Here is a 14,172-nt window from a genome sequence, read left to right on the forward strand (position 1 = left end):
AGTTGAGACTTGGACCCCTTCCGCAGCTTGATTTAAATCTTTAACATGATAACCGACCGAAGCAGCTCGATCGTCACTAGTTGTTTCGACTTGATCCTGACTCTCTCCCACCTCTTCATTTTCATTTCCCTCATCTTCAGCCAGGGCATCAAAGCTATTCTGAATCTAAATTGCTTTATTCGCCACTTGTTTACTGACGCCACTTAGATTTCTTCTCTGCTCAACAACTTGGGCACCTTCCTCCCTTTCCCTATCTTGATTGGCTGCTTGTTGGGGGTGCTTAGAGGGGGGTTTTACTGGCCTCCATTCCTGCTTATGTTTGTGCTGAGCAACCTGAACATTTTTGGGACATGCCTCAGAGGTATGGCTGAAATCAAGACAGATTTTACAGGCTGATGGTTTCCAGTCATATTGCACACTTTGGATATGTATCCCATAAGGGGTATGTATGGGAATGGTATCAGGAAAGTATCCTCCTGCTTCCACTTCCACACACATACAGGCATAACTGAGTCTTGTTTCTTCAGCAGTCCTTGAATCCATGTACAATGGATTCCCAATGTAACTGGCTATTTTACTTATTCCTTTAGCACTCCAGAACTTGATAGGCAAGCCTGGAAGATGAACCCACACAGGGATTGAGGTCAGGTTTAGTTTCTCTAGGGGTGTCCCAGGTTTCCCCCTCAGAATCAAAGGTCTCCCAGCATAGGAGTGCTCCCCTGATTCCAGCACTGAGTCACAATCATCAAGACAGGTGAACTGAAATAAGTAAAATCCATTATTAAGAGAAAAAATCTGCAGTTCCACTTTCTCGAGAGATTTTCTCTCAGGGTCATGAAATAGGGCCTCCTACCAATAAAATATCCCACCAAAGAAGTTCTCCATTTACATCCAATCTCCTCAAGCTCTTCATTTTCGAAAGAAATCCGCTTCTTCCCTGAATCAGCCATTACAGGGTTCACAAACACAGGTTTTGAAAGCCCCTTGTCCGTTTTCTTTTCAAAGAGGGATCTCCAAGGACCGGTTGTGTCCTGATTAGCAGCAGCTCCTTTCTCTGAATGAGTTGCAAAATCAAGCCCCTCTGTTTCCTGGGAATCTTTATCTAAACAATTAAAAACCAAGGGATTTGACTTTGAAACTGTCTCAACAGTATGGACGGGAGTATTTGAAATATTATGGGGGAGGGAAAGTTGGGAGTGAGTGGTCACTTGAGATTGAAAATTGGGTGGTGGGATTTTTTTTGTTTGAATTGTCTAGGGGGGCGAGAATAATTCCCAGGGGTTGAAATTTTAAATGAACTGGGAAAATGTGGGCCATTGCTGATTTTCTCAACTTTCGCAGCTTCAATGAGCTTTTGGTTAAGGAAAGGACTGGGTCCTAGGGTTGTAGGTCTGAGAACAGATAAGGTTGGGAATGAGGAGTCGTCAGAGGGTACGTTTTGGCTTTCAGGGGTCTCTGAAGAGACTGGTGGGCAATACCTCTTTGCCTGGAAAAGGTGGTTTTTTCCAGGTTGTCTTGAGCAATGGAAGAGTTTCCAAAAAAGGAAGGATTCCCCCCCAGCTATCTCTTCTTCTCCAATTTGCAATTCCGGAGGTAAGAAGTTGTTGAAGGTTGGAGGGGGAGGAGCACGATTTGCTTGGATGATCTGAAGGTCTGGGCTTTGGGGTTTTCGAGGAGAAGGGGTTTTGAAAGGTATTCGAGAAGACTGCTTAGATTTTTTAAGAGAGGATGAAATCTGAGCTGGGGTTTTTGTAAACCTTTTGTGCACTCTAGTACCTCGCCTGAAATGGGTTAAGGGATCAGGATCATGTCCATGGGGATCATCCAGAGGGAACATTTCTTTAAGGTATGCAATTGCCTAAAAGGATATGCCACTAAAGCTAAGGCCAAGGGATCTTGTCAAAACTTAGAGATGATCTCAAATTTAAAGAATAGGACAAGACCCAACTACTACACATATGGAGCAATGTGGCTCCACATGAGTGTACTTATCATATGTGATGCACATCAAACATCATATGATAAGATGGATGGACAGACATTGAGCATGTATAGCTCTCCCTTTGTAAGAAACTCATACAGTGTATAAATCCAAAGGGTCGTCTAACCACATAGACACCAAGAGATTAAGGTGAATGATTTTCAAACCACCCTTGGGCCACTAATGCATGATTGCTATAGGTAGTCATATGATACCAAAAGAAATGACGACAACCTAGCAAACCATGCTTCCCCGAAATATGTGCAAATAGAATATGTATATATGTATAACACATAAGGCACATATAGCTTATCATGGTTAAGATGTTGGCTAGAAGTCAAAATAATTAGATGTTTTAATTAAAGATGAGTGTACACTCTCCAACTTACAAGGTAAGAGACTAAGAGTACCAATTGAGTAGCTTTTAAATTTAAGTTAACCGTCTTTACCATGTACCTAATAGCATACAAGGAAAAATAACTATAGATTATATAGATTATCAACTAATGCTTAAATCTATAGAACTTAGACATTATGAGAGGGATCAATAGAGTCCCATGTCTAAGAGAGACATCCATGGCTCATCCAATGAGAGCATTCATGGATAGTCTACCATGTTTGGACCCAAGAATCATTGTCCAAACATCTATGCCTATATCCATAAACCACTGTATAAAAGATTAAGTACAAAGTGCAAAAGACCCATGAAAAACTAAGATGTGTGGGAAACAAGTGTTCACATCACAATATGTTACATGATAACCACTACAGTGAGAAACTGCCCAACAATGGTACTAGATTCCTATGAATTGAATCTAGCCTCATTTTCAATTCTCTACACAAGAAATATTCATGCAGGACTGTCGAGAATAATCTAAGGACATACAAAAAATGTCAAGTGATGAACACCTTGGAGACATGCAATCCAAAAAGTACTATGACTAGATAGTTTTATCTTAGTCATGAGAGGATATTCATTTCAAGAAATTTTGAAATACATCAATTTACCCCATCAAGATTTCTTATGTATTTGAAATCCCAAAGCGCAACAACCAAAAGGGAGGTGAATTGGTGTTTTCAAAAAATTTCTATTTGAAAAGCTATGGCAAGTGAGATTAGCCTAATTAGTTCTAACCCTTATTCAAGTTATATTTAAAATAAAAGGGAAAGAGATTACCAACACCACAAGAGAGAGGAGAAAGAGTAAGTAGACCACACAATGATTTATAATGGTTCAGTCACAACTTGACCTACTCCACTACCCAAGTACTTCGCCTTTCCTTAGGATTTTCTTTACTGTGGTGAGACTCCTTAACACCGCCTCACAAAGCATATACAACATTCACCACCTCAACAAGGGGACACACCCTTGTATTACAAATACACTCCAAAGATGTTCTTCTTCATTGCACTCCGACCTTGAAGCAAGAAACTCCTCTTTGCAATCTCCAATACAAATAAAAGAAGGATGAAGGAAAATGAAACACACTCAAGCCTCTTATAGGCGTATACAACTCTCAAAGCTCACAAGACTCCCAATGATTGAAACTAACAGCTTAGGGAGAACCTCTTGACAAGAAATGAATGCAAGTTTGAATGCTAAAGAGATTTGAAGAAGAATCATTTTGATTTGCAAGAGAAAGCTCAAAGTTTGATTTTCAAATGTTCAAAAGGTTATAATGAGGGTCTTTTTGATGGGGTTTAAATAGCCCTAGTTCATTTGGGAAGGAACAAGGGCAAAATTCTAATAAAATTGGGTGGTTGCACCTACCCACTACAGACCCCAACGGCTCCTTCGCAATACCAGAGCGGTCGCCCGCCCTTATCGGGCGTCTTTTTTATTTTCAAAATCTTTATCGCCGCAGTCGACTGAGGTCACCGCGGTCGCCCGGAGAGGGTAACCTGTTTCAAAATTGTTTGGCTCGAAAAAGACTTACGCGGTTGACCGGACCTTCGAGGTCGCCCGTCTTAGGCACACTATTTCTAAAAATTATTTTGCCTTAAAACGTTCAGCGGTCGACTGAGGGGGTAGCGGTCGACCTCCAATACCCATCTGAATGTTTTCTGGATTTCCAGAAATGAATCCGCGGTCTACCGTATTGTTCGATCGACCGGCCAGATAAATTTCGAGATGTCTTGATTCCAGGTTCCATCCCACGGTCGCCCGGCCTATCCCGGTCGACCGGACCTTTGTTAACAATCTAGTTTTGAAATATTTGTTTGAGGGACTTTGGGCCATGGTCTCTGGGCTTTAAACATGTGTTTTTAAATACATTAATGCACTTAGAAACATGGTTTCAAAGATGATTTGAAAACATCAAAACATGCAAACACTAAATGCCAAGAGGACTCTCATGCATTCTAAAACTATAACCTTGAGTTTTCTTGATCTTCAATCTTGTTGGGCACTTGCATGATCTTTTCCTTGTCTTGAGATAGTCTTTAATTACATTCTTGCACTTGTGGCTTCCTTGATTCTTCAATACACCATATGGCTTGAAGGATGACCACCAAGACTTGACATTCTCCAAGACTAGCCCTTGTTTTTCTTGCTCCAAGTGTTGACATGAATGAAACCTGTCTTAATCACAACACTAGAGCAACCATTAGCAAACTACCATCAATTTGTGTTTGTTGATCATTAAAACAAGAGAGGGATGTACCCTTGGGCTTACATTCTCCCCCTTTTTGATGATGACAAACCTAAATTGATTATGGGGTTTGAGCCTCCTCCTTAATAAAACATTTATGTACATTTTGCCTCCCCCTCAATATATGCTTATCATAAAAATGAAGATTAAAATATTTATGAAACCATTTAGAACAAATGACAATGAGCACAAGATAAGTATAGGTAGAGCTAATATGGTGATTAGGGAAATCATATGCATGGAACACAAAAGTGAAACAAGTGAGATCATACATGCATACATAATTAATCTACCACCATTCTTCTCCCCCTTTCGTCACATCAAAAAGAATGGGGAAAGATGAAACAATTGAAAATCCCCAAAAACCCTTTTTTTGTAAAAAGAAATTTTTTGTAGAAAATCTTTTCTCCCCCTGTTTTATAGAATACATGCCTAAGTAAATATAGTACTAATCAAGCAAATAGACATGTTCATGGTCTTGATGAGACAAGAAGCCAAATGATTAGATGTCTTAATTAGAAGGTGAGTGTACGCTCTCCATCTTACTATGTAAGATGACTAAGAGTACCAATTGAGTATATTTTAAAGTTAAATTGACATCATGACCATGCACTCAATAACAACAACCATTCAAGTACATAGAATATATGTATATGCATGCTAGTCCAAAATTCTTTTACCTGTTGAAGTGAAAACATATTCAAACCACTTCTAAGATCACAAAATCTTTCTTCACTTAGAGGTTTGGTGAATATGTCTGCAAGTTGAGCATCAGTGTGAATGTACTCAATTGATATGTCACCTTTCTGTGAATGATCTTTAAGAAAATGATGTCTTATCTCTATATGCTTTGTCCTAGAGTGTTGAATAGGGTTCTTGGTTAGATTGATCGCACTAGTGTTATCACAATGGATTAGAACACAATCAAATTTTAGACTATAGCCTTCCAGGGTGTTCTTCATCTAAAGAACTTGTGCGCAACAAGCTCCTGCAGCAATATATTCGGCCTCTGTAGTGGATAAGAACACAATCAAATTTTAGACTATAGGCTTCCAGGGTGTTCTTCATCCAAAGAACTTGTGCGCAACAAGCTCCTGCAGCAATATATTCGGCCTCTGTAGTGGATAAGGCGACCGAATTTTACTTCTTACTAAACTAAGAAACAAGGGATCTACCTAGGAACTAACAAGTGCCGCTTGTACTTTTTTGATCTACTCTATATCCGGCAAAGTCAGCATCTGAATACCCTACTAGGTTAAAATCATTGGAACTTTCATACCATAAACCTAGACTAGGAGTCCCCTTGAGATATTTGAATATTCTCTTGACACCTCGTAAATGGGATTCCTTAGGGTCTGACTGAAATCTAGCACATAAACAAACACTAAACATAATGTCCGGTCGGCTAGCAGTCAAATATAGTAGACTTCCTATCATACCCGTATATTTCTTTTGATCAATAGATGGGCCAAGATCATCTTTGCTTATTTTGGTGGATGTACTCATAGGAGTAGGTTTTGTTGGAGAGCTATCCATCCCAAACTTTTTAAGCAATTCTCTTATATATTTTTCTTGATTAATAAATATGCCATTTTTTAATTGATGAATTTGTAGACCTAGGAAATATTTGAGTTCTCCCATCATGCTCATTTCAAATTCATCTTGCATGCATTGAGCAAACTCTTTACACATACTCTCATTTGTTGATCCAAAGATGGTATCATCAACATATACTTGTACAATGAGTATGTCACTTTCTTGACGTTTGATGAAAAGGGTTTTATCCACCTTACCCATATCAAAGCCCTTTTGTAATAAGAATGAACTAAGCCTATCATATCAAGCTCTAGGAGCTTGCTTTAATCCATACAAGGCTTTCTCCAATTTATAGACATGGTTAGGGAATTTGAAATCAAATTCGGGAGGTTCTTCAACATAAACTTCCTCCATTATGTATCCATTTAGGAATGCACTCTTCACATCCATTTGATATAGCTTGAATCCTCTATGGCAAGCAAATGCAAGAAGCATCTTAATGGCCTCTAACCGGGCTACGGGTACAAAGGTTTCATCATAGTCGATTCCTTCTTCTTGATTGTAACCTTGGGCTACCAATCGAGCTTTGTTCCTTTGAATCTCCCCTTGTTCATCCAACTGATTTCTATAGACCCATCTAGTGCCAATCACGGGATGGTCTCTAGGTCTAGGAACTAATTTTTAAACTTCATTTCTTTCGAATTGATTTAGCTCCTCTTGCATGGTAATTATCCAAAAGTCATCTTTCTCTGCTTCATCTATACTCTTAGGCTCTATATGTGACAAAAATGCAGCAAACTCACACACATTTCTATACTGAGACCTTATTTTGACTCCTTGAGAGGTATCACCGATGATTTGGGTACTTAGGTGACCTGATAGAATCCGTTTCCCTTTTCCTTGATCATCAACCTCTTTAGGAGGACTTTCTAGCTCTAGTGTCTCTAAGGTTTCACTAATATTATCAACAGGCACTTCATTTTCAATGTCGTTTTGGTTTGTGTTTAGGGAGGTAACCTCATAATCTTCATCATCATGTGATCTTTTTATTTCTTCAGTAAGTTCATCAAATTTTACATGGATGACTTCTTCAACACAGAGTGTTCTTCTATTGAATACTCTATATGATTTACTTCTAGTAGAGTATCCAAGGAAAATACCTTCATCGGATTTGGCATCAAATTTGTTGAAATACTCAAGAGGGGGGGTGAATTGAATTTAACTCAATATTAGGCCTTTTGAAAATTATCTATAAACCCTAATTGGAATTTTTCTTCACTTAATTAAATATTTGGTTAGTGCAAATATAATTGAAAGAACAAAGTGAAATGCCAAACCAAGACAATAATGGAAATGCAAGAGTGAGAAATGACACACCGATATATAGTGGTTCGGCCAACGGCCTACTCCACTCTACTCAAGGTCGCACTTGAGGGATTCCACTATTGGAGACCTCCACGATGCCCGGCTCCGAGGCGGTTACAATTCCAAGGGATATTAAACAAGGATGCCCTTACACCTTTACAAAGACTCTCCTTCTCCGCCGAGTTCTAAGCGGTTGCTCTCTAGGGAATTAAAAAAGGAATGCCCTAGCCACCTATACAAGATATGGAAGATTTGATAGCTTGGCTTCTTCTTGAAAGCTTGATGCCCTTTGTAGTTCCTTGATTGCTCTTCAACAAAGATTGCAAGTGATAGCTCTAAATCCAAACTCAATAGGTTCACAAGTGAAAGGCAAGTTTGGGAAAAAAACTAAAAATCTTAAGCTTGAAAGGGTTGCAAGTTTGCTTGAGTGCTTAAGAGGGTTTTTCAAAAATCAAGAGAGAGGAAATAATGCTCTAGATATTGTATAAATAGTCTCTCCTCAAAATATGACCGTTTGGGGGTGTAGATAACAAAAAAACAAATTTTAATTCAAAACCCAACGGCTCTTTTTTGAGCTGTCGCAAGGTTCTCGGAGTTCCGAGAACCATTCTCTGAGTTCCGAGAATTCTCGGAGTTCCGAGAAATATTCTCGGAGTTCCGAGACAACGGCCAGAAGAAATAAAATTTCTACTGGACCATTTCTCGGAGTTCCGAGAAATTTTCTCGGAGATCCGAGGGAACTCTCGGAGTTCCGAGCTCGGAGCTCCGAGAAAAATTCTCGGAGTTCCGAGAAGCCTAAAAATCCGCAGTTTTTGATTTTTATTGCTTGTTTGATTTTTAGCTTTTGGAACTCAACTCCTATGGTTATTTTGGAATGTTTATGAGGGTCCCAACATGTTGGTCCACCACATAACCATTCACTAATGCATTTTAAGTTCTTAAATGTTCTTTGAAAACCAAGTTGAAAACACTTTGAAAAACGTTTTGCCTTGACTTGAAAATCTAAAGAGAAAGGATGTACAATGATACCTATGTAGCTTTCAACTTCTCTTTAGTCTTGGTCTTCAATTGATCTTCCATCTTGTGTATGCTTGCTTGAGAGATGAGGTGAGCTTCACTTAGCTCCTTTGACTCTTGTATGGGATATCTCCAAGCATGACCATGTTGTGTGTTGGTTTCTTCAATGATCAATCCTATCTCAAACACAACACTTCAAAGCAAATTGATTAGTATTCAAAAACACAATCAATTATGTTTAGAATCATCAAAACAAGATAGGAGAGTAGACCCTTGGGCTTACAATCTCCCCCTTTTTGATGATGACAAACAAAATTGATTATGAGGTGTGTGTGGAGTGACATAGTAGGCAAGTGAATACTAGAACTCCCCCTCAATATATGCACACATATAAATGATACAAGTTATAAGCATGAGGTGCATATAGTAAATTTGAATAGATAATCAATTTCAAACCTTCTCCCCCTTTTGTCATCGACAGAAAGGGTGTAAAAAAAAATTTAGGAGTAGATAACTCCCCCTAAATCAATGCTTATGGTATAAAAATATTTAACCAAGTAATGCACATATACCTGTTCATGATCGAGATGTTGACATATGTCAAGATGTTAGGTATTTTAATTAAAGTGAAGATACCTCTCCAACTTAGAAAAACTAAGAAGGCTAAGAATATCAATTGAGTGATTTTTAAGATTAAAAGTTTGACATCTCATTCATGCAGATACTACCAAACAAAGATTATATATATAAATACTATATAAATAAGCTGGTTAAAGGCACAAAGTATTTATTTGGCAATTTCTTTAATTTGATCCGCACTCCAAATGTTTAAGGCACTTCGGATATAACAAATTCTATCATCACTAAGGGGTTTTGTAAAGATATCCGCTAATAGATCTTCAGTGTTGATATATTTTAAGCAGATATCCCCTTTTTGTGAGTGATCTCTGATGAAGTGGTGCATAATCTCAATGTGTTTTGTTCTTGAGTGTTGTATGGGGTTCTTTGTTAAGCATATAGCACTAGTATTGTCACATTGGATGAGAATATTTTCCATTTTGATTGCATAGTCCATCAATGTGCTTTTCATCCATAGGACTTGAGCACAGCAAGCTCCAGCTGCCACATATTCTGCTTCTGTTGTGGACAGAGCTACTGAATTTTGCTTCTTGCTAAACCATGAAACAAGTGATTTACCCAAGAATTGGCAAGTCCCACTAGTGCTTTTCCTATCTACTCTACATCCAGCAAAGTCTGCATCTGAATATCCGATGAGAGTGAAGGAAGATGATCTTTCATACCACAGTCCTAGACTTTGGGTTCCTCTTAAGTACTTGAAGATCTTCTTAACTGCTGATAGGTGAGATTCTTTAGGATCCGATTGAAATCGAGCACAGAGACAGACAGTAAACATAATGTCTGGTCTGCTGGCTGTCAAATAGAGCAAACTACCTATCATACCCCTATACAGTTTCTGATCCACAGATTTGCCAAATTCATCTTTTTCTAGCTTAGCAGTAGTACTCATGGGAATTCTTGATGTCTTACTGCTATCCATGCCATACTTCTTTAATAACTCCTTTGTATATTTTTCTTGATTTAAAAATATTCCATTTTTGTATTGTTTAATTTGAAGTCCTAAGAAGTAGGTTAACTCTCCCATCATGCTCATTTCAAATTCATTTTTCATTAAGGTTGCAAATTCATCACACAATTTTTGATTAGTTGAGCCACAGATGGTATCATCCACATAGATTTGGACAAGGAGGATATCATGATTTTCTCTTTTGATAAATAAGGTTTTATCCACCTTTCCCATCTCGAATCCCTTTTCAACTAAGAAAGTGCAAAGCCTCTCATACCAAGCTCTAGGAGCTTGCTTTAATCCATATAAAGCTTTATCAAGCCTGAAGACATGATTTGGATGTTTGAAGTCTTCAAAACCTGGAAGTTGCTCAACATACACTTCCTCTTGGATATAGCCATTTAGGAAGGCACTTTTGACATCCATTTGATATAGTTTAAATCCTTTATGAGATGCATATGCCAAAAGTATCCTAATAGCCTCCATACGGGCAACAGGAGCAAATGTCTCATCATAATCTATCCCTTCCTCCTGATTGTACCATTGGGCTACAAGCCTAGCTTTATTCCTAGTGATAATTCCATTTTCATCCAATTTATTTCTATACACCCATCTCGTGCCAATGACTGGATGATCACTAGGTCTAGGTACTAGCCTCCACACTTTGTTCCTTTCGAATTGACTTAGCTCTTCTTGCATGGCCATCAACCAATATTCATCCTTTTCAGCTTCCTTGATGGATTTTGGTTCTAATTCGGATAGGAACGCCAAATTGTTACTCACACTACGATAGTATGATCTAGTTCTTACTGGCAATGTGGCATCACCTAAAATTTGGGATTCAGGATGATCTACCAATGTTCTCCTATCCCTAGGCAATGAGTCATCAATTTCATTTTCTACTTCCTCACTAGGTAATGTATGACTTGTTGATGCATGAGGAGGAGCACTCAATTTTGGAAAAAGATGTTCAATGGGTTCATCCTCATCATGTGGCATTTCTTGTGATGTTGGCTCTCTTTCATCAAATGTCACATGCATGGATTCTTCTACTACTAGGGTTCTCCTATTAAATACTCTATATGCCTTGCTGTGAGAAGAATACCCTAAGAATATTCCATCATCCGATTTCCTATCAAATTTGTGTAGATTATCTTTGATGTTTAAAATAAAGCATTTACATCCAAACACTCTAAAATAGCTTATATTTGGTTTCAAGTTTTTCCAAAGCTCATACGGTGTTTTCTTAGAAATTGGCCTTAGATATACCCTGTTTATAATATAGCAAGCGGTGCTAACCGCTTCCGCCCAAAAATATCTAGGGAGATCATTTTCATGCAACATAGTTCTAGCCATTTATTGGAGAGTTCGATTCTTTCTTTCTACTACTCCATTTTGTTGAGGTGTTCTAGGTGCGGAAAAATTATGTTTTATGCCATGTTCATTACAATAAGTGTCAAAATGTACATTTTCAAATTCAGTTCCATGATCACTTCTAATGTATGAGATAGCAACACCTTTTTCATTTTGTATTTGATTGCACAATGTAAGGAAGTTTTCATAAGTTTCATCTTTGTGTGCTAGAAATATGACCCATGTGAATCGTGAGTAGTCATCCACAACTACAAACACGTACCTCTTTCCACCTAGGCTACTAGTCTTCATTGGTCCAAAAAGATCCATATGAAGTAGCTCCAAGGGGTAGGAAGTTGAAATCATATTTTTAGGTGCAAATGAGCTTTTCAATTGTTTTCCTAATTGACAAGTTCTACAAATGTGATCCTTGATGAATTTGAACTTAGGCAATCCTCTAACACTTTCTTTTGAGGAGAGGGTCGAAATGAGATCCATTCCGGCATGACCCAACCTCCTATGCCATAGCCAAGAATCCTCACTAATGGCATTTAGACAAGTCACATTTTGGAGTCTAAGATCATCTAGTCCAATTGTATAAATGTTATTGTCTCTTGACCCTATGAATTTTACTTCTCCATTTATCTTATTTTTAACAATGCATTTATCGGGATTGAAGACAACTTCAAAACCATTATCACATAATTGACTAATGCTAATAAGATTATGGGACAAGCCATCAACAAAGAGTACATCATGTATGGGAGAGGTAGAGTTACCTATGGTGCCTTCACCTTTGACTTTTCCTTTCTTGTCATCTCCAAAGGTAACTTCTCCACCATCCTTGAGTGATAGTGATGCGAATTGAGTGAGGTCTCCAGTCATGTGTCTAGAGCATCCACTATCAAGGTACCATGTGTTCCTCTTGTTGTGGCTTTTAAGGCATACCTACATATGAATAGGCAAGTGAGATCCCTTAGGTACCCAAATCTTCCTAATCTTGCTATGTTCATTTGTTTTCACATTAGAGTTCAACTTAATCTTATCTTGTTTAGCATGTAAGCAAGCAACCTTGTAATGACCTTCTAGACCACAATAAAAGCAAATTTTGGTACCGCTAGAAGAAACCTTTTCAAGTTTAGTTTTATAGTTGGATATTGTGGTGTTCCATTTATGTCCAAGTCCACTTTTGTCACTTGACATTCTTTGAAGATTTACAAGCCTATCCAATTTTAATGAACTATTTTCAAATTTTTCAAAAAGTTTCTTTAGTTCATCATACTCAAAAGATAATCTACCATTTTCATGCTTTAGATTGTTGTTTTCATTTGAGAGTTCTTGTCGGTTTTTATTTAAGATTTTGATAGAAGCATTTAACTCATGAATTTCTACTTTGTATTTTTCATTCTTATCATCTAAAAATTCATGATCCTTTTTCAACCAACCAAATTCTTTTGTCAAGTTAGCAAGAGAATTTTCAAGAGATGCAATTTTATCAAATTGAATTTCAAGTTCATCATTTGCGTTTTGTAGGGAATCAAGAACTTCTTTTAAAACAATAACATCATTTAAAGTGTTTACCTCATTGTTGTCGTTTGTTGAGGCCATGAAGCATACGTTCCTTGCTATCAAGCAATCTTCGCCATCATTTTGTTCGCCTTCGCTTTCAATTTCTTCATCCCACATGGCGGTCATTCCTTTCTTGCCTTCTCTTCTCTTGAAGCGGTTGTTTGAAGTGGGTTCATTGTTGAGTAGACAATCCGGGCGAATGTGTCCAAGCTTCTTGCAACTGTAACATCGTGGTTGAGAAGATCCATCACCGAGTTCTTCTTTCTTCTTGAATGGAGGGTTTGTCCTTCTATTTCTCATCCCTCCCATGTTCCTTTGCAGGAATTTGATCCTTCTTGTTAGGAGGGCAACTTCATCTTCCATGTCTTCTTTTGCATCTTCATTTTCACCTACATTACAAGCAAAAGCAATTCCTTTTCCTTTTTCGATTTTAGTCTCGATTTCGGGTGCTTTTGTTTTGAAAATCATTTCATGGGTGATCAAGGACCCTATTAGTTCATCTAGGTTCAATGTGTTCATGTCCTTGGCTTCGGTGATTGTGGAGGTTTTGGATTCCCAAGACAAAGTTAAGGACCTAAGGATTTTAGTCACTAAATCTCTATTGGAAAATTATTTTCCAAGACCCCTTAATCCATTTACAAGATTGGTGAATCTAGTGTACATGTCGGCAATTGTTTCATCGGATGTCATTTGAAAGAGTTCGTATTGCCGAAAGAGATGGTTCATTTTAGATTCTTTTACTTGATTGGTTCCCTCATGGGTGACTTCTAAAGTGTCCCAAATTTCCTTAGCCGAATTCAAATTTGATACTCTATTGAATTCTCCGGGAGATAGAGCACAAATAAGAGAATTCATGGCTTTGGCATTATAATTCGAAGCTTGTTGTTCGGCTTCGGTCCAATCATTTAAATTTCTTGTGGGTAAGATGTATTCATTATTAATTGCTCTCCACATTTGATAGTCTTGGGTTAAAAAGATTTTCATTTTGGTTTTCCAAAAACCATAGTTTCTTCCATCAAAATAGGGTGGCCTAGTGTTTGAATAACCTTCATGGTGTTGAGGATAGTTTGCCATTTTAGAATCTTTACTCTAGACCGGTTAGGGTTTTCTAAAAA

The sequence above is a fragment of the Tasmannia lanceolata genome, unplaced genomic scaffold (assembly GCF_043159265.1).
Source record: "Tasmannia lanceolata isolate RefF3 unplaced genomic scaffold, GAP_Taslan_0.1 ptg000020l, whole genome shotgun sequence".
NCBI lineage: Eukaryota > Viridiplantae > Streptophyta > Magnoliopsida > Canellales > Winteraceae > Tasmannia > Tasmannia lanceolata.